General features: G+C 38.5%; 1 long non-coding RNA gene across 10 annotated transcripts in view; it reads left to right on the forward strand.

Annotated features, from left to right (window-relative positions):
- LOC122238695 overlaps window positions 1–21,997 on the forward strand; it is an 83,542-nt gene that overhangs the window by 48,409 nt on the left and 13,136 nt on the right. For 5 of the 10 annotated variants that reach the window (XR_006217765.1, XR_006217761.1, XR_006217767.1 and 2 more), the window contains one exon: window positions 12–938. This is a non-coding gene — a long non-coding RNA (uncharacterized LOC122238695). Of the gene's footprint in view, window positions 1–11; window positions 939–7,017; window positions 7,063–9,063; window positions 9,198–21,997 lie in introns of those variants that run through there. The other 5 variants (XR_006217762.1, XR_006217770.1, XR_006217768.1 and 2 more) reach the window with 2 other exon arrangements.

Consider the following 21,997-nt stretch of genomic DNA (forward strand, 5'->3'; position numbering starts at 1 on the left):
TCATTCCATAGATGCTGCCAATGGCCAGATTTGTGCAAGAATGATGAAGAGAGGATCTGAGTCTGTTAGTCATACAATTTTTTATTGTCAAGGTTCATTTCTTTAGAATACTTTCATAAGATACATGAATGTAACTGACACAAAAGTGTTTTTTTAAAATCATTAACTTTCTGATTCACATATGACTTTCATAGCTCAATGCGATCATTTTATTTTCACATTCTTCTCTGCCCACTACCTGGGGAGATTCTAAATTCCTTCCATTTACTTAAGGCTTATTTGAAGCAATTTTGCTCTTGACTCTATGGTGCTGGCTCCTTCTGACTCTGATCCATTCAGGAGTGCAGCTGATCTGGACTCTGTTCTAAAACAATCCCATAAGATTTTGCCAGTGGCTGAAATCCAGTTCTTCCACTTGCCTTATCCTTGACCTTTACCTATTTGGAGATCTGAAGCTGGAGGCCAGTCCCATGTGACTTCTGAGTTGTTCCTCAACCATGTTCTTGTGAGCAATGCTTGAATCCAGACCTCTTCCCCACATACGGTGGGGGCCCCGCTCTCCTGCCAATGTGATTGGCCATGTGGAACGCAGTCTTGTTCCTGCTCCCTTAACATAGTCACTGATGAAGCCCTTGGTGACTGACTGAGGTGATCCAGTTTGATATTCTGCTGTGAGCTAAGTGCTGCAGAGTATATATCCTTCCTTTGATTCAGATAAGATCCTTCCTTAATGCAGAATCAAGTCATTTGATTCTTCCTCTATTTTTACTGGTGGTGAAACAAACAAATAAAAAAAGGTCCTCTGGTATGCAGTTCAAAGGCTTTGAAGTGGTGAAAGGGATATATTTGGCGTTGTGAAATTTTGAATTATAAAAAAAGAAATATAAGTGAAAAAACTGCAAAATATGTTTTGCATATAATGTATTTTGTGATAAATATCAACAACTTTTAGTAACTTGGAAATTCCCAATAAATGACCATCGCAGATGGTTCTATAATTTGGTTGGTTCACTTTTATCAGTGTCCAAGTTGGTAGCTAACCTGGTTATTAATTTTAACTTTGCTACCATGTGCATGTGTATTTATATATTTTTTTTAAAAAATTAAGGACTACATGACTATAACTTTCATATTAATATGCAATATTATTAAAAGTCAAAAAATCAAACTCAGAAGCAATCAGGCAGTAATTCTACCTAACATAAAACAATGGTTTTGATAATTATTATAAACTATCCCTCCTGAATTAAACTGCAGATGTTCACAGGAGACTACTCACGAGATTTATTGAAGCAGATAATTCCATTATATTAGTATAGAAATAGGAAGCTGGAAAAGGGGACAAAAGTGTCAATCAGTATGTGTGCATGGAGACATTGCAGAATTTTTGCATGTATTTTTGCCCAGTAATAGATTTTGAAGGTTATTTATAAATCTGAAGGTGTTTTTCTTTTAAATTCCTTTATTTGCAAAAGAGAAATGATGTAAATTGTTTCACATCATAAAATAGTACATCATATTTTTCTTTAAAATAGAATCCCTTGATTATAAGAAATTGTAAAAAAAAACCAAACACCTCCAATTATCTATCTGGTGCTGATTCCCAACTTGGCCTTCCCTTACTTTTTTGGTTTCTCTCTTCTGAATATATTCTAGTTTGTTTTTGTCTCAAACTATGGTACTCACAACCTAACCCAATTCTCCAGGTGCAAATTGGCAACTACAGAGAAGAAAGCAACTGTCTTCTTTCTTTTTTCTTTCATTTATTCTTTTTTTGCATCTTTCCTTTCTACCTTCTTTCCTTCCTTTCTTCCTTTGGCAAATACTGAGAGTATAATCTATATCTGGCACTGTATTAGGTGCTGGAGATAAAAATGAGCAAAAAAAAACCATGGCCACTACTTTCATAGAGCTTATAATCTAGTGAAGGATACAGAGAAGAACAAATAATCTGACAAATAAATGTACTATTGCATCTGTGATAAGTCCTAAGAAAAGGTATACAGTCTTATGAAAACCTGTAGTTGGAGGATTTGAGCTAATCAGGGAGCTCAAAGAGACTTCTCTTGAGCAGGATGCTGAAAGAAGGATAGAGCTAATAGGGTGATGAGAAGACAGAAAATTGTCTCGGAGACAAGCATATGCAGTGGGAATGGGTAGGAAAAACCCTTGTGAAGGTATGAGGTATGGAAAGAAGTCCAACACAAATGGAGCAAAGAAAGAGGAAGGCTGTAGGAAGTGAGGTCAGCCAGAAAGTAGGGGGTGCCAGGTCACTCAGAATCTTCAAGGCTCTGTTCTACCTTCAGCCTAATACAACAAATGGGAAACCGTGAGGAGTTTTAAACAGGAAGGAGGTGAAATTTTAATTTTTAAAAGATTACCATGAAGAGTGGATTGAGAAGACACCAGAGTATATGCACGTGGGTCAGTGAAAAGTCTATTGCAGGAACTTCGGTAACAGATAGTGGCAAGGTGGCTTGGTGTAGCTAGCAAGAGGATAATGGAATTGAGAAGTATTTAGAAGGAAAATTGGTAGAACTTGATAATGGATCGTATAAAATGGGGAAGGGAAGGGTTAGATAAAGGTGAGGGATTCATGGATGTACAGCTTTTGTCTGGTGTGACTGGAGAAGTGGTGTGCTATTCACTGAGGTGGGAAACACTGGAAGAAGGCCAGATTTGGGAGGAAAGATTATGAGTACAGTTTTGTAAGAAGAGTCATTGAACAGTCCATGAAGAAATATCAAGTAGAAAGTTTGATTATGTGTGTCTGGAGCTCAGAAGAGTGTCCTCAGATGGTGAAATAAATTTGTGAGTCTTCTGCATATAGATGGTAATTGAATCCATATGGAAGAACATCAAATAAAAAGAGGGAAGGACAGAACACTGAACCTAGAGAAACTCACCATAATTAATAGCCTTTGAGAAGAAAAGGCAAAGAAAGAGAAAGGAGCAGCTAGCAAGGTAGGAACAAAACCTAGAAAGTGCTGAGATTTCCAGAGGAAATCGGTATCTCCATTAAGAGGGAGGGGCTGGTGGTCAAGTGCTACTGAGAAGTTAAGAATAGGAAGCATCCTTCTAGTTGATTCATATAAAGTTACTGACAACTAAAATCCTTAACTGCGTTTCACATGTAAACAAACCACCCCATGATCTCAATAGCTTAACAGAATCAAGGTATATTCTTCCTCACATCCTATTCCAGGGAGACTTGAGCTGCTCACTTCAAAGAGGTGACTAAGGAAATATGCTGCTTTCATCTAGTGGCTCCTCCAACTTGTCATTTCTTGGTCTCCTGGCATCATCCTGCTGCAGAAGGGAGGAAAGGAATGTGGGGAAAGGCACACCTGATCTTTAGCTTCTTTATTTTAGAAGTGACATATGTCACTTCCACTCACATTCCACTGTCAGAATCAGTCACTAGCAAACCTAAGTACAAGGAAGCCGGGTAAGTATAAACGAGCAAAGTCAGATGAGTGAGCATTTACAAACCCCATGACCCCTGCCCTGCCCTTGAGTAGTTGAAGCTTGGGATCCAGGTTCAGAACCTTGAATTTACCACCACCATCCAGTCTCAGTGTTAGAGGTCATCATTTCATCTCACTAGCCCTTTTTAGATTCTGATTCTGAAATCTTACATTTCTTTCCTTGCTTGAAGTTATTCAACAATTTTGATCCATATTGATCTTATAGTTTTATCCAGTTAAGGGATAAACTTCTTAGTTGAACAGGGCCAAGAACTGAGTCTTACCTAAAACATGCCTCCAGAGGGTGTAGTCCAGGCTGGTTTCCCCCTCTCCATCAGCATCTGTAGTGCTGTTTGACCAGATCTGGATTGTCTAACTGACCTAGGATCTGTAGATAATAAATGGAAGGAGGAACAGAGTATTTTCCTATCATCCAGTTAAGATATTTTTCAAAATTAGATTAGAAAACAAATACATATAAGAATAAGATTGTTCTTCTGTAGTAGTAATCTATGAATAAATACCTGAGATAGCTTGAGAAACCCTTATTGTGATAAATAAGGCATAAGCCTCTATGAAGAACGTGCTATAGTTTAAATGTTTGTATTCCTCCCTGGCTAAATTCATATGTTGAAAACTAATACCCCATGTGATGTGGTCTTAGGAACTTAGGCCCCTTGGGCAGTGATTAGGTCATAAGGACAGAGCCCTTATGAAGAGATTAGTGCCCATATGAAAGAGGCCCAAGAAGGCTTCCTTGCCCCCCTTTCCACCCTGTGAGGACACAGCAATAGGTGCTGTTTATAAGCCAGAAAACAGGCCCTTGCAAGTCACCAAATCTGCTGATATCTTGACCTTGGACCTGCCAACCTCTCGAAAGGTGAAAAACAGATTTCTGTTGTTTATAAGCTACCAAGTCTCTGGTATTTTGTTATAGCAGAAATGGACTAAAAATGAATGTATTTACTGTCCAAATTTGTTATAAATAAATACTTACTTGGAAGAAAGAATGTGGTCACGCAGGGAGCAGATGTTCATGTGCTGGGGAACAGAGTCAGGGAGCAGAGAAATTTGTTCTGTGTGCCTACAACCCTAACCAGGAGACGAGTGTTCAGTCCTCCAAGTAGGTATAGCCACGTGTAAATGAGTACAGCCTTGTGGCAGACGGCAGACAGACAAGAAGTAAAACACAGGGGTACCTAGGTTTTTGTAACTTTGGTGAAAATAAGTCACGGGGATATAAAGTAGAGCATAGGGAATACAGTCAATAATACTGTAATAACTTTGCATAGTGACAGATGGTAACTAGACTTCTCATGGGGATCATTTTGTAATGTATAAAAATAGTAAATTGCTATGATGTACATCTGAAATGAATAGGGTATTGCATGTCAATTATACTTTCATAAAAATAAATTAAGAAATTATGGTTTCATGGGTGTGGAGTTCCAGTTTGGGATGATGAAAAAGTCCTGGAGATGGATAGTGGTGATGGTTGCTTAATAATGTGAATGTACTTAATGTCACCAAACTGCACACTTAAAAGTGATTAAGATGATAGACTTTATGTTAGTATATTTTACCAAAATTAAAAAGAAAATAAACGATGAGTCTGGAATTCAGATGTGAAGTCCTTGTGGCACGGCTATGTCCCCGCCGCTACTCACTTTCCCGAGCCCTGGACTGCATGAAGGCAGTGAACTTCAAGTTCTGGGATCCTCCAAGCTGGCAGAATCCACACTTACTTCTCATAATCTGCTCAGACAGCAGGGTGTGTCTCTGAGAGGACCAGAGAAGGACCAGGAGCCACATCCTCTTGTTCCTTCATGAATCCCTGATCTGGTGTGCCCTTCCCTCCACTTGACAGCTGAAGCAATGGCAGACTGACCCAAAGTAGGCTTGGCTGTATCCAAGATGCCCTTCTCACCAGTTCTTATATGTGGAGCTGCTTTGGTAGTCGGGCATAGCTCAGGGCTCTCCTAGTTTTAAGCCAATGGCAACGAAAACAATCTATTCTCTCTACTTGCTCTTTTCATATATTCTCTGATTTTATACGATGCATATACAGAACTTATATATCATTCGGAATTTACAAATCAGCCAGAATACCAAATGTATCTGCCAAAATAAGAAGATTTCTCCACCTTTACTGTTACTATAAATCAATTAATTTAGCAATCTGATTTAAATATCACTGTTGTCAGAGAGACACCTGAACATTCAGGTGTTCCAGCCATCTGTTGCTTCTGGACCTAGAACCAGTGATCAGGCTGAGGCCTCTGCAAGGGGCTGCCCTGTGTCTTGTGTCCTTAGGCGCCATCCTTGTTCTTTAACCACAAGACCTTCCGGTCATCATTTCTTTGTCTTGTCCTCTTGACACTATTGTCAAATGCTTTGTGGAAATATGGCCATACCGTGTCTCCTAAATTTCTGTAACATTTACAGTAGCTAAACAGTCGGAGTAGCTAAATGCTTCTTACAATCTTCTTATTCTTCTTTGGTCAGTGGCTGTTTTCTAATATTTTTCTGCTGTTAATTACATTTCCCAACAGCTTTGCAGGTAGGTGCAGCCAAGCAACTAGTTTCATCCAATGAAATGTAAGTGAAAGTGAAATGTGAGACGACTTCTTCTTCTCCTTCTTCTCCTCTTCCTCCTCCTTCTCCTCCTCCTCCTTCTACTTCTGAAATATGAGACTTCTGAGAGGAGACATTTAGGAACTGTGGTGCCACTGCCATGTCCTGTCTTCCCCTGCCAGAGAAAACTGAGGTCTAGGTCCCTAGGTAACTGGGGAAGCAGGGCTTCTTGCTGACCGACCTTGGGCATGTCACGTTACTGTGTCACTTTTGTTTCCGCATCTTAGCCAAGCCTATTCTGACTGATAATCCTCTTGGTCAGAAAGTTTCTCTTTTAAGGTGATGACTGTCACACACTACATAGCATACATGCCTGAAATAGTCTATATTTTGTTTTATGAACAGCAATATATAATGTGATGGTTGAGCCAAGTGTAGATTCTGGAATCAGAATGCTAGTGTTTGAATCCAGGCAGCAAACACCATTTACTAGCTATGTGATCTTAGGCAAGTTAATAACCTCTCTGAGCTTTGTAAAATGAAGATGAGAATAGTACCTGCCTCTGAAGGTAGTTGTGAGGATCAAAAGAGTTGAATTACTTAGAGTGGTGCCTGGCACATAGTAAGCATTTGATAGGTGTTTACTATAATTACTAGATGTAACAGGACCCTCATGAATATTGCTATAATTAAAGTGTGAAGCATTTTGATTATGTGATATATGTGAGTGTTGTTGTTGCAAATCAACATATACTTTAAAATTCTGATCATGAATGCTTAATTCTATTTACCCCAAAGAAAAAAATATTAGACCTGAACATGAAGCAGCTTATAAATAATTTCAAAGAAGACAGACTCCCCCTTCCTTATGGGTAATGAGCAGCTGTTCCACATCTGTCGCCCTGTTTTGAAGTATATATGTATTTAGCAACTCCACACAATAAACAGTTTTCTCTCCGACTCTTATTTTTGCTAGATAATGTTATGGGCAGTCTATTGAGCCTGCGCATGGACATTTCAAGTAAGCATGATTCCACTGAGACTTTAAAAGCTGCTTTGAGTTGTAATTTCATTTCTCTTATATTTTCAAAATATACAAAGCCAATATCCAGAATCCTATTAGTAAGAGTTTAATTTTCAATTCTCTACTTCCCTTATGAAAGGACAGATATGAAAATGTGTAGTCTCATTATATTCTAACCTTTGGATACTATATTCTACTTAACTCAAAGGATGGTCCTAATTTTAGGCCTCTTGAGTTGCCTTTGTAGAAGTTATTTCCTATTCAGAATGTGTTTGTTAGAACCACAAACTAAAAGAAAATTTCTATTTCTACAGTGCTTCTAGAGTGATACATTTCTCTCTCCCAGAATATTTTCTTGTTCACTAAATTATAGTTGGAACATAATCATCATGAGTATGAATGTTTTTACTTCTGTGGGTAAAGCAGGGTGGCCATGACTGGGTATGAAGACTTAGATTTTAAGAAGTAAAATAAATTGGGAATATTATTTTAAAAATAAAAATGCTATTTTCCCATGCAAAAAGGCTACAAATTCATGTAATGTAGCTCTACTAGAAGCCCCAAAAGAGTCTTCTTACCATTAAACAATAAAATATTATTTTTCATATAGTAAATATTCAGCAAAAGTATTTCCCCACGTAGGATCTGCAGAGTGATTACTCTTTCTCTGCACACATGGCCAGGCCTGTGGAGAGCAGAGAGCTCCATGAGGAGTTGACCTTCACATTTGATGGGGTAAGCCAGTGGAGCATCAATGTGAAAAACCTTTCTCATAGGCCTGGTGACCAGTATAGTATGTTCTACAAGTGGACAGGGGTGGCAGGAGAGGGAAAAGGGCAACTCACATGCCAGTGAGTAGCAGCAGAATTTCTGACTGGTTTTCTCTCAAGGTTAGATTCATAAACTAGTTTGTTTCTATATGTCTATTGTGCTTGGAAATATGAGGATAATACTAGCCAGCTGCTGTCTATAAATCTTGGCACTTGGATCTCAAAAAACTCTCCAACTTTGCTTTTGCAAACTCACCAAAAGCAATTTTACCATAAAAATAACTTTTGCCCTCATTGTGTCTTCCATGCTCAAAATGTCTCCAAAATAAATCTCCAAAATTATATATGTTCTAAAATTCCATTCTTTTTTTCTTTTCCTTTTCTTAAAGTTTCAAAGCTGTCTTTAACAAGTATTCTGTGAAATTTTTATTCTTCCTTGTTCCAAGATCTAAATATTGAAAAACAGTGACTCAGCCATAGGTTATACTCAACAAATTTTCTAGAAACTCAGGTGTGTCATTGGATCAAAGCATTTGGCAAAATTAAGTAAAAGATATGAAACTATGTATTATTTCCCTGACACTTTTATTTTATATATCTTTGATAGGACTCAAGGGGATATGTTGACAGCCAGAGGTTGGTTTTTCTAGATAGGTCTGTAAACCAGAATCACCCATATCCTTGACTGTGTGTGTTTGGGAGTTGGCATTCATTGAATGCCTACATGTACAGTTGCTATGGTTTATCCATGCAATCTTATTAATCCCCAATATTAATTACTGAGATAGTTATTTAATATTCATCTTTTACAGATGAGAAAAATGACTCTTGGAAAGCCGAAGTAATTTTCTGGAATTGGGATTCACTTTGTTGTGAATCAAAAGCCCAAGAATTTTCACTGCACCACATTCTGAGCCTTTTACCATTTCATATAAATCTATCTTATTCGCTCTTTCAGAGATTTCAGATAAATGGAGTTATCATTTTAAAGTATTATACTTTATTATAATGACTTTAATTGGAGTGGAGAATATAAAAAAGTGCAATGGATTCTTCTGGGGGAAAATATGTGTAAACCCTGCATCTATGTTTTTGATCTTATGGGTGGTAGAGTGTAGCCTGGAAACCAAGTTCTAGAGTCAGACAGCTCTAGGCTAACATCCCTGTTCTGCCATTAACTTCTTAGCTTGAGAACTTAAGCAAAATATTTCTTCCATTTGTCCTTCAGTTATGTTAGTGCAATAAGAACAATAAAACAAAGTTACATGAAGTAACAAGGATTGATGTTCAGAATATATACCGATTGGTGGCACAGGGCACCCAACGATCAGAACCAGCAGAAATCACCAGTCGAGCTTATAGGTATGTATAGAGACCATTTTTCTCACTTTGCCCATAGATTTCTTGCCTTATCTTCTCCATTGGTGGCAGCATGGAAAGGCAGAGATGCAGTCAAAGTTGAGAGACATAACAATTTAGGAGTGCAATGATTACAGTCTAAAGAATTCAAGAGGAAACATGGTTGGAAGATGTATCATTCTACTTTTACACTATGGAGTTTAAAATAGCCATATTTTAAGTTTGAAATAGCCATAGTAAGTTTAAAATAGCCATAAAATGAACTATCATTTACATTTCCTCATATACTTGGTAAGAGTTGGATTTGAAGTACTGGTTTGGGGTAACTCTTACACAGTTGGACACAGGATGAAGAATCTTTACAGGCTCATGTGAGGTATTGTGATGTATCAATGAAGACTTAATAATGGTAAAGAAAAGGAATATGCATTATTTGTTTACTGCATAAGCAGTGCACATCCAGATTCTTTATTCTGTGGCTGAGTGAGAATTCCCACAGATTAGCATGTCAGCCACATTCTCCTGATCTAATCTTACATGAGTCTGTGAAAGAATGCTGCTCTGGTCAGCTGGATCAGCTCACCAGGGCAGCCTACTGGAACCAGGCTGGCCACCAGGCCCTGGGATGATTCTACGGGTGTGAGTTATAGAGTACCTTAGGGCATCTGGTCAACCTAACACAAGGGATAGAGGGCCAGAGAATGCCTTAAATGGGAGAAACTGGAGCCAGAACTCACATGGGTCTTAAGTAGAGTTTGCTATACCTTGCTTGGGTGGCAGTGCCAGCCCTGGTTGGTCCTAAAGCCCAGATAAAGTCTTAAAAATTGTCAAAGAAGTCACTCCCAAAGCACAGAACCCCTTGATCTTGGGGTCTGGTGCAGGAGCCTGCATGCCTAGGTCTAAGGGTAGTACTACCTGTATAATTGCTTTTCATGTCAGTCCCGGAAATAAAAGGTGAAGTACTTAGTACATTACCTATATACCAGTAAGAACTCAGTATGTGTTGGCTATAATCATCATCATCACCGTCATCATCACACCAAATTGTACCTTCCTTAGGAAATGTTAATAGATGCTCCAAGAATAAAAGAAGTGAGGTTTCAAAATGAACCGTTTTCAAGAACAATTCAGGTTTTCGGTTAATGATAATGGGTTGAATCTCAGAAGTTAAGAGATTGTTTTAAATGTAAGGGATTTTTTTTTAAACATAAACTTCTCAGATAAAGAGAATGGGTGAGAAATCAACAAAAAACAAAATTTTGAAGCTATAAAGCAGATGAGTGAGTGGTTAATGACTTGGGAGACTTGAGAAAACTGAATTCTAAGTCAAGAGTGAGGAAAGCTGAGAAGCAACCCAATTTCTCCTGTACTCAGCAGTTGGAGGCAACACTTCTGAAACTAGAAGTGAAGACGGGACTGAAAACCAAGATTTGTTGAAAATTAGATTCTCAAACCTCCTTACCACTCCATGCAGAAAAGTGGCTGACTGTTCAACAACCCAACCAACCCACCCCCACCCCCAACCAAAAGCTAGATTATTTCTGGAGCACTGGTCTTTGGACTAGAAAACCAGAATTATCTATGTTAAATACAAGTTTACACACTAAATAACGAGACCCAGACCCCATTACTATCACTATTGCTACTTCTATGTTTTTTGTTTTGTTTGTTTGTTTGTTTGTTTTTGTCTCATTCAATTCCTAGAACTCTGACAGCCAGAGTTATAGCAATCTAGTCAGGATTCTGGAAGAATCTTTCCTGGGAGATTTGACCTGCCCAAGAGAAATGCCTTAAATATACTGACTATGCCATCATCTTCTAGTTGTATCCTAATATCCATTATTCTCTTCTTCTATAGTAGTATAATTTTTAATTAGTCATATGGCTATGTGTATATCATAAAAGGCCAACCTACTTTGCCATGAGATGTGGGCCAATATTTCTGGCCAATTGAGATATAAGCAGATGTTATATGTATAACTTACAGGAATAGGATATATATACTTTCTTCCCTTTTTCCATTTTTTTTAACGTTTTATTTATTTTTGAGACAGGGAGAGACAGAGCACGAACAGGGGAGGGTCAGAGAGAGGGAGACAAAGAATCCGAAACAGGCTCCAGGCTCTGAGCTGTCAGCACAGAGCCCGACGCGGGGCTCAAACTCACGGACCGCGAGATCATGACCGGAGCCGAAGTCGGCCGCCTAACCGACTGAGCCACCCAGGCGCCCCCCTTTTTCCATTTTCTTATTGATTAGAATGTAGACATGGTACTGAGCCTTCTTGTATCAATCAGTGTAACATCCACAAAATAGTAGATCAACAAGGTAGAGGATGTCTGGGTCTGGGACACTCTGGAGTGCTATGCTAATCCCAAACCTGTATTAGATATAAATAAGCTTTTTCCTTGTTTAAGCTACTCTTTTTAAAAATTTTATGTTACATGTAGCTGAACATATATATTAGGCAATATAATAATGTAAGATGTTTCTCCAATGAAATGGCACAGCCCAGTAACCCTACAGGGAAGCACACAGTTGAAGAGCCCTGCCCAAGCACATGGAGGTACCAAACAGCTTTACAGAGCTTTACTTCCAAAGTTAAGAGGTCAGCCAACACCACCAGAAATTTGAGAGCTCTTTGAGCTATCATAAAATACAGAGGCAACAACTACAATAATAATGATAATAAGAAAGAAATTTGGAGAAAAAAGAAACTATGCAGAAAAAAAATCCAAAACTTATCATGTACTCCAGATAGATAAGGTAAATATCTTGAGTTCAAAAGCAAGAAAAGGATGTTTTAAAAATGGAACAGAGACCGTTATGGCTTTTGAGATTAAAAAATATGATTACAGAAATAAAAAAATGTGAGCTGGAGGATAAAATTGAAAAAAAAATTTCCCAGAAAACAGAGCAAAGGGCAAAGAGAGGATAAATAAGATAAAAAGATTTTTTTTAAAAAAAGAATCAGTTCATGAATTCCAACATATAAATAATAGAAATTGCAAACAGAAAAAGAAAAGAGAAAAAACTTAAGTGTGAAACCTTCTAAGAAATAATTCAAGAAAATTTCCCCAAAGCACATAAGTTGCCAGACTGAAAGATTTCATTGCACTCTCAGAATAATGAACAAAGAATAGATCTGCATCAACTCATATCACTGAGAAACTGCAGAACACTAGGGAAAAGAACAGATCTTTAGAGAATCCAGTGAGGGGGAAAAAAGGTGACAGAAAGAAGGTTCAGGAATCAAAAAGTCACCAGACTTCTTAACAACACTGGAAACTAGAAGGGATGGAACCCCGCCTCTAAAATTCTGCCAGAAAATGATTTCCAATATAAAATTCTATACCAAGCTAAACTATTGATCATGTGTAAGAGTAGCCTACAATATTTTAAGTCATTCAAGAGCTAAAACTTAACTCCCATGCAACCTTTCTCAGGAAATTACAAAAGGATGCCTTTAGCCAAGGAAATAAACTAAGACGGAAGAAGATACAATTTCAGAAGATGAGGGAGAACTGTGAGAAATTCAAGAGAAATGTGAAAGGGCTCCTCAGGATGATAGTTGTCTTAGGTCAGGTTTCCTAGGGTGGAGCCTGAAACAGGAATCCATGTTCTTTATTGAGGGAGATCTATTGAGAAAGAGCTCTCAGGATAAAGGGAAAGAGGGAAGCAGGATAGGGCAGGGGAAGGAGGCAAACAAGGATGTGGACTCAGCTGAAGAACAGCTCAGCCCAATCCCATGGGGAGCTCAGCTGCATAAATTGCTCCTCAAGGCAAGGAGGCCAGACATCTGTACTCCTGCATCAATCCAGCATTGACTATGGGAAGGGTGTAACCTATCGATTGAAGTGGCTCCCATTTGACTTCAGGTAATTTGCTGGAGAAAAGTCATCTGTGAAGCATTAGCATACACAGCAACTTCAGGATGGGCACCCCAGCCCTTTAAGGGGATCTGAGCAAGGACACCAACAGTGACCACTATGAGGGTGAGGAACTAAGCCAGCCACAACTGTGAGACAGGCACTGAGGGCAAGCCATCCAGACTAGAGAAGATCTGAAGGCTCTGGGAGAGATGTCTTCAAGAAGACAAACCCAAGGGAATGTTGACTGTGTTTGAACATATTGAGAGGAAGGTTATGCAACTTAGGGAGAGTTTGGGGGTAAATTAGTCATAGGTACATAGAAAACTTTGCAACATAAAACAGTTAAATAACTCCAGAGAAAACTAGAAGTTGTACAGGAGGAGAAATTTATCAAAGGGGACTATATAGCTCAACCATGAATAGCATTTCAAATGGCCATAATAATGAACACACCAAATACTGATCTAACCGAAGTGTGAAATAACTACCAGGAGGGTGGAGTAAAAGACAATACTGGATTGTCTGCTGTTGAACCCCGAAGTTTTCTCTGGTTACCTGGCAGTGAGTCAACTGGGACCAATGTGACTACCGTAGGCAACGGGCATAAAGCTGCAAGGTATTGATATCTACTGGCAACACCACCCTCATCTGTATAAAATGTCACTGTCACACTCCCTCACCCAAACCCCCCATACAAAGAAAGCAACCGGAGCAATAGAAGTGTCCCTCTCCAGAGCACATCCTTTTGTCAGGCCATGCTTGCCCAAGCACCCCTCTCCACGTGATGCCAAGAGACTGGGGTGGGTATGTATCCTGTTAGTCCTTCCACCCTTGAATTTCAGCCTGCACTGTTCGATGCTATAGCACTGCCTGAGCCCTTTTCTTAACATTTTCATGGTCACAGTCAATAGATAGTACCTAAAACCAATATATCAAAAAATAGAGGAGTATAAATAGTTGTTTAGGGCTATTTAGAGATATTGAAAGTAATATCAACAGAATCAAAAGTGCCTCTGGAAAATGGGAAATGTAAAGCTGGGACGAGAGGTTTCTATTTTCTATAACAAACACTGTAGAACTATATGCATATATAACTCATAAAGATAAAAGGATTTTTTAAGATTGTTAAACAAGTTGCTTAACTGATGTACTTTTCTAAGGGCAAAATAAGGTAAGCAGCATTTTCCAAACTTATTTGGCCCCAGAGCTTTTGTATTTATTTCTTTAACCACTTGTTAACATCTTCAAAGTCACAATGTTGCCATTTGGTAACTACCATCTTGCAGAAAGAGCACAAATTTGTAGACAGCAGAAAAACCTGAGGTCTAGAGGGAGGATATTTATCTAGCACTTACTGAGTGCCTACACTTGTTCTGGATTTGTGCTAGATGTCTTAACCTGTGCTTGTTCTTAATTGGATTCTGATCAGATCTGACGATGTAATTTTGATTCAGTTTTGATTCACAGTTCATTCATTCAAGAGAAGTTCACTGAATGTCTACTATGTGCCAGGCACTTCTGGGGGAAAATAGTCATGATACATAGAGTCCCTGACTTCAATACAGAGATTCTGCAACACTCAAGAAGGAAAGGAGAATGGAGTGTATTTGGACAACGCATTACTACCAGTAATTTTGCATTTCATTTAAGGGATCCATCTCTGTATGTTCAAAAGCGACTTCCACATTGGTTCTCCAGCTGCCACATGATTTGCTACAAAGCTAGCTCAGCCCAGGTGGTTTAGAGCTAAAAACTACTCTCTTAATTCAAGAGGCACATCCATTACATTCTGTATCTAGGGCTGTAGGGGTACAAGAGGTCTCTGTAATATTCTCCTGCTTTAGGTCTTTGAAGTATAGAAACTGCTCCTGCATGGTTGATAGACTGAGTTGATACTACCATGAAAGCTCACAAAGGTATCAGGTTTATATAGAACTCCTGAAACCTAATGAAAGACAAACTTGAATACACAACCCCCAATTACTCTTGTTTTGTTTAAGTTTACTCTATTTTTTTAACCTATAAAGTTATAAGTGTTCATTTTAGAATACTTTTAAATTATAGCAAATACCAGTCCAAAAAACCAACTGTAGTCTCTCAGCCAAAAACATCCATCTTGGTCTATTTTCTTGCAAGATTTTTTTAAAAAGCTTTTCCCATAGACACGCTTGTCTTAATTTCTAACAAATTAATAGCAGCCACTGGTATAGAAACCTGCAGGTACACACTGGGCTGCTTTTGGAAGCCCTGACTCACAATGCACTTGATTTCCAGGGGGAAATGCATGCTCCTCATACCTCATTACTGCAACATTAGAGGCTCTGGACCACTTTAACACTCTGAGCATCTTCCTTTTGGATTAAGTGTTGGAGAGAAACAAATCATTAAAAAAGAGACAAGATGTTAGTTTTGCTTGCTACAACTTATAAAAGACAAGGCAGAGAGAGCCTACATCAGCCCTGTGCTTTCCTGCAGGGAGAGCCGCTCTCTTCCAAGGGCTAAAGGAGTGCAGGGGCAGAGGCACCCAGAATGTCAGCTGTCCCTTAAGTGGGGGAAGGGCGGGGAACTACATAGATTCTTCAGCTAGGGGGCACTAGGCGTCCTTCATATGCTGCAAAAAAGAACACTGAGCAATTGAAACAGCTATGCTGGAAAACATGCCTTTCCGTAGAGTTCTTTGGCTTTTCTCTTTTGTTTAATGCTCCTGGCATGCCTTTTAGTGTATTGATTTGTCAAAATGTTATCATTCTTATTGTTCAAACCACTGGTCAATTTGTGTTAATTTAGTGTCCTTGGCTAAAATAACTCATCAGATTTTTTTTTTTTAATAGGATGATGGTTTGAGGGTTTTTTTTTACACTACACATTTAAATTCCTTATAAATGTTTTGCATCTTCTAATTTACTTTTTTAAAAAAAATCATAAATAGCCAGTGGTGGGAATAAAATCACTGCTGGGACAACGGCTTTACCTCTTTTAAAAAATCCGCACCGATTTTCATTTGAGTACTTGCTGGATAAGTCATCACTTCTCAGCTCTGGTTATAATATTCAGCTAAGTCTTATATCTCAAACCACTTCACTTCCTGTACTGCATAGAAGTGAGGTAAGAAAGCCAAGACTGAGAAGGACAAATGATTTTGGCTTGGTTACTGTAGAGTTGGGAAGGGTACCTGGAAAAATCCCCTTTGGAAGACTGTGCAGAAGGCCCACAACAAATACTTCTTTGTCATAAAATTTATTTCTTTGGTCAGCAAATTATGCCCTAAATTCGATGAAGCCTGTAGACCTTGAATATAATCCAACGAATGCAACCGGATTACCATGCAGCCGTTTGAATATAGACATCAATGCCGTGCTTAAAATGGCCTCCATCAGAATAGTGTAAAAGAATTGAAGGATTAATTTTGCCTCGTGGCCCAGTTCCTGCATGCTTGGCCACTTCCCCCACATGAATTTGTCTCAATACATGGAGACGATAAAATGACCATCTCTCCAGGTGCAGCCTAAGATAACAGGACAAACACTGGGACAGTGCCTCTGCAATTGCAGGGACCAAGATCTGTTGACCAGGGTGCTTTTCTTCCATAGCCCCGATGAGGCAACCATTTCCACAGGGACCCACAGGTTGCTGGTCAATGTCCACACCCATGTTCAACCAGGAGTGGGCTGAGAGTTCCTCCTTAGAGCTGCTGGATAAAATACTGTACATCCAAATACTTCAATGGGATGCACTCACACTAAAATAAATAAATAAATAAATAAATAAATAAATAAATAAATAAATAAATTCTAAAAAATTATACATTCTTTATCTTAAACTCAAATATAACTGAGTGTCCTGTACTTTTCTTTACTAAATCTGACAACTTTATGTCTGTAGTAAAGAGAAAATGCTTCCTTCTTAAGGTTTTTCTTCTTCACTAGGTTAGGGAAGAAAGGAAGTCATATAAGATTTTTGCTTGTGAGTCTGTATTCTCCATGTGAATGTTCACTCATTTACAGGAAAAAGAACCTAGAAAATTAGTGTTTAGTCAGAGCAGTCCAGAAATCTAAGAACTCAAAGTAATTATTTTAGTTTGAAGTCCAAGAGTATCTATCCCCAGTGCCTATTCCCATCCATGCAACTCTAACTAAAGAAATCGGCATAAAGGTTCATGCGAATGAGAATCAGGAAATTTCCACCTTTACCTTGTTTTTTTTCTATGGAAAACAACTTCCCCATGCTTCTATTTTATCTTCAGGGATTTTAATGCTACCATATTGGATAATAATCTAAGGGGTGATTTTATTTTTAAAATCTGACCATGATTGAGCATCTCAAAGATAGATAGTCTTAAAGTAAATACATATTACAGTATACATATTGTAAATGCTCCCCCCCTAATTTTCATTACTATTTTAGGGTCAGACATATTCACAAATGGAAAAGCTCATTGTTTATATTATCTGAACTTAAGAATACTTGGGAAAAAAACTCTTTTCTGTTAAATTAGTTTGTCTCTAGATGCTAAAATACTTAAAAGATCCACATGCAGTGATCTTTTTAGCTGGTCTCTTTAATTCCCCAGAAAGGGATTATTAAAGCACTAAGACTTTAGAGTAGATATTCTTATGTTGAGACTGGATTTCAGTCAGCATAAGCATTATGAATCTGAATTCAAGTCACTGTATAGCGCAAAAAAAAATGGGGATATAGTTAGTTGTAGGAAGTTAGGATCATATCCAAGAAAAATATCATTTGCCCATAAATGAACCTTGGATCCATCCTGACTTATGCTCTACTCTACTCCCAAGGTGTCTTGTTTTTCATTGAAGAGGGGGTTGATATTATTTAGCCAAATACCCTTCCCTCCTTATCTTGGAGAGTGGGATCCATTCACCACTGGTACCATTCTGGTCTTAGTGCAGGCTGCCAAACAAACCCAATTCAGATAGTGTGGTAGGGTGCTGAAGAGCTTTCCCTGTTTACCACGAATTTGCTGTGTGACTTTAGGCAAATCACTTAACTTCTCTGGACCTCAGTTTTATCAATATATGCCAAAATGGTACTGGATAGATTGTCAGTCTTACCAAGAAAAGAAAAAGAAAAACTTACATTATCAAGGCCTTATATCGTGTTCAGAAGAGAACATATATTTTCTCATCTATCATTGCCCTACTCTTTAAAGAGTCCTATGTTTTTAAGAAATTTATTTCATCTCTCTTTGCTTCGTAAACAGGGAAAAACAATAATTACTAGATTATGATGTCATGATAATAAAATGATGTAGCAAATGTGAAGCACTTAGAACAGTCTTGACACATAGATATTTGATAAATTTTAGCTATTATCATAGTTAATAATAGCCATTAGTCCCTTCAAAAGCATTTTTATTTTAAAGAAAACATTAAACTATATCAATATCCCTAGTAAGTTCTTGTTGTAATCAACATCTTTATGAAGATCTGGTTATTTTTGCTTCCTATTAATCATGTTCTACATAAACTTTTAAAAAGTAAAAATGCATATCATTATCAATTTCCCAGAATTCAGAGGAAATAAAGATACCCTTTTCACATATATTGTATTTAACAGATCAGAAAAAGAATTTTAGTTCCCCCTCCCAAGTAATCCCCATCTTTTGATACGTAACCATAAAGCAGTCCTTACTGAAGGTATTGAAAAAAATACAAAAGGAGATCACACATCTCCAAAAGAAGAGATTTTTGAAGGAATTTTTGAAATGCCAAATTAAAATTTTTACGTCTCTAAACTGAGGCAATAAAAATACCTTTTTAAGATATTTAAACTGAGGCAATAAAAATACTTTGTAAATAAAAAGCATGCGTTATTTAATGGAGTAGATTGTAGCAATCTGTGGTGTGAACAAGAATTTCAACAAAACTTCCTGCCTTAAGCTTTACAAAGCCTACTGCCTACAGAAGGACACCTTTTCCTCTCCTGTTACCACTCATCTCCGTCACCACATTCCTGGTGCTGTTCCTGAATCTATCAGTTACTCAAACAATTTCTATTAACATGAGCTTCCCCAGAAGCATATTAAATCATTTAAGAATGATTTAATCATTAAGTCATATATATATATATATATATATATATATATATATATATACACACACCTTGATTATTGCATTTGTATTATTTCATATTATCATTTTTTTTCTTTTTTGGAATGTAGAAAATGTTAGCTCTGGAAGTGGTTAATGTGACGAAAAACACATTATATTAAAAAAATCCACGTCAATCCAAAGTGATGGCATTAAGTGGAATCCAGTGTATCACGGAATACCTAATGCGCACAAGATGTGGAGCATGTCCCTTGGTCAGAACTTTTAAATACTAAGTAGCAGTGAGTGGGAGAAATAAATCAAATGGGAGGGTGGCTGGAATAATAAACAGGGGAGAGGCTTCATACTAACATCCCAGAAAAGCAATATGAAAAAGTGATCCTGGCTGTCATGAGCTATTACTGAGTGAAAAACTTCTTTGTAGCCCTTCTAACTTAAAGGGGGGGGGGGCAAAAAAAAAAGCGCTGGAGGAAAATAGCCTTCTTTCTTTGAGTCGCTCAGAAAAGTTGTCAGTAAAACCAACTGCCATGTATCATCTGTTTAGTGACAGAAAAAATATATATTGAGATCAAAGATAATCAAGGTACACCTGGTTATTATTTGTAAAGACTTAACAGTAAGTTTTTAATGATTAATTTATCTGCCACATAACGCCTTAATAGATCATGTGGAACATCAAGGGAGGAATGTGAAACTGCATTTCTAAAGCCTCTTTCTATGTCTCTGAATGATAATAGGCATGGAAGCCATCATTAGTCTTGTTAGACGATGGTTCCTTCAGGAATCTCCTATGTGTTACCTTTTAGAGGGGAGGTCAGGGAAACCACCCCCTGGGACTCCCCTGCAGGATACAACTAACACAAGCATAAACTGTATGGAAATGGCTAAATTATCTTCACTGAGACCTTGGCCTTTCACATCAATCAAGTCCTTCTGAACTAGTAAAACAGATAAGCACCCTGCTGGCAAAAGTGTTACTATCCTTATGCTTGTCATGACTGGCACTACAAATTTAACAATAAACGGGCAGTTATTTGTCTTACTTCTTTAAAAATCAAAATAAGCGTGCCATGTTGCTATTTCTCTCCGTCCCTCCTGTAAAGACCCTTTATCCAGGAATCCGATCTTAGCTGCTATCAGAGCACATGGAGAAGGTAATATGCCTCCGACAAGCCACAACAAAGCAAACCAGGACCCCATGGCTGCTGTGTGGGAGGGGGCCGGCAGATTTATCCACCCTCACGTCTCAGCTTCCTGAGAGTGGAGCCTGTGTCAATGCCTCATCCTGACACCTAACTCATAGGGGAATTATAAGTCATCAATACCAATGACTGTAAAACACTTTGTAAATAAAAACGGCTTAGAAGTTCCAATTAACAACAGAAAGTAACCCTCTGGGATGTACCAGAGAGAAATAACTACAGCCATAAATAAGCAATGATGGGTTTAGGCTCACCTCTTATTTCAATGCCATTAAAAATGGGCCTCCTTCGCATCTCCCGTCTGAAGACCCCACTGTAATTTCTTGTCTTGCCTACGTTACAGAGTGTCACGGCTTATGAGAGAAAGGGTTCAGGGAAGACATGGTTGAGCATTTCCTACTCTTTTAACATGAGTACTCCCACCCAACACACATACATTTTCTGATCTCTCCTTTCACGAGAAGCGACCACAACAACCTGGTGGTTTAACTTAACTGACGTAGCCAACTGCATGACCAACTACAGATGTGCAGGAAAGAGGGCTGGGAAGCAAGAGGCCCAAGAAGTTGCTGAAGGGCACATCTTTAGGTACTGTCGTTCTTGCCCCATCTAAAACTTTCACGAGCAGACACAGTGGTTGTAAGTGTGGCCCGGAAAGTATCCACCTAGCTTGTAGCATGTTTCAGGTTCTGTGCTGGTCACTTCCAATATATCTCACTTGTACCTGTAAAGAACCAGAGGCTTCAGTAGCAATTTGGTATGACTACAATTAAATTGATAGCCATACGACATTATTTGCAGTGCCTTATCAATACAAACTCATTATTACTCAGAATAACCATTATTACTCGGAATAGTACTCAGAATAGCAGGTACTATCATCATCTACATTTTTAAGATGGGGAAACCCAAGCAGAGAGAGATTGAGACCTGAACTCTAGGGTCTGTGCTTTTAACCACTTCTCTAAGCTGGAATAAGAGCCCAAGCTCCCTACTCCACAACTAGCGTCTAGGGTCTCTGCTGGATTATAAAAATTTAAAAATAAGCAAATAAGACAGGGTGGTATCTTCTTCAGTTGTTCACATGCCTGGACAATGACGGATAGGCAAACACTATAGGGTGGCAGGAATCATAGGAATGTGCAAAATAGTTGGGAAATGTAAATAAGGGAGCATTTAATTCAGACTGGAGTCTTTAGAGAAACCTTTTTCAAAAAGATAATGAGTTTTGGTTTCCATTTCCTCTGAAAATCTCGTTATATGTCCCCCCCTGTTTAACTGTTATATATCCCCCTGTCTTACTGCAAGCATTCTTGTAACCTTGGGCATAAGTGTGCACAGCATGTCCACAAGGAGTAATTTTAAATATCAAATCAAATCAAATTAGTACCACCCTTAGCTCCTGCCAAGGCCACTGCAAGATCAGAGCCCACAGCAACAGGACACAGGTTTCCAGAGCTTGACCAGAAACCAAGGTCCAATCCTGGGGAATCCATGGGGGCTTCTGGTATAGAGTAGCCACCAGACATCTCCAGAGCAGCTTTAGCTGGCTGGTGGGTTTGGCTGGTGCTCTGATCATCCCAGACATCATAATAGGCAGAGACACTGACTATCCTGCACTGTGACTGTGAGGGGAGGGCAGTGCTTGCTCTGCACTGCA

Source organism: Panthera tigris, chromosome B2, assembly GCF_018350195.1.
Source record: "Panthera tigris isolate Pti1 chromosome B2, P.tigris_Pti1_mat1.1, whole genome shotgun sequence".
In the NCBI taxonomy this organism is placed as follows: domain Eukaryota; kingdom Metazoa; phylum Chordata; class Mammalia; order Carnivora; family Felidae; genus Panthera; species Panthera tigris.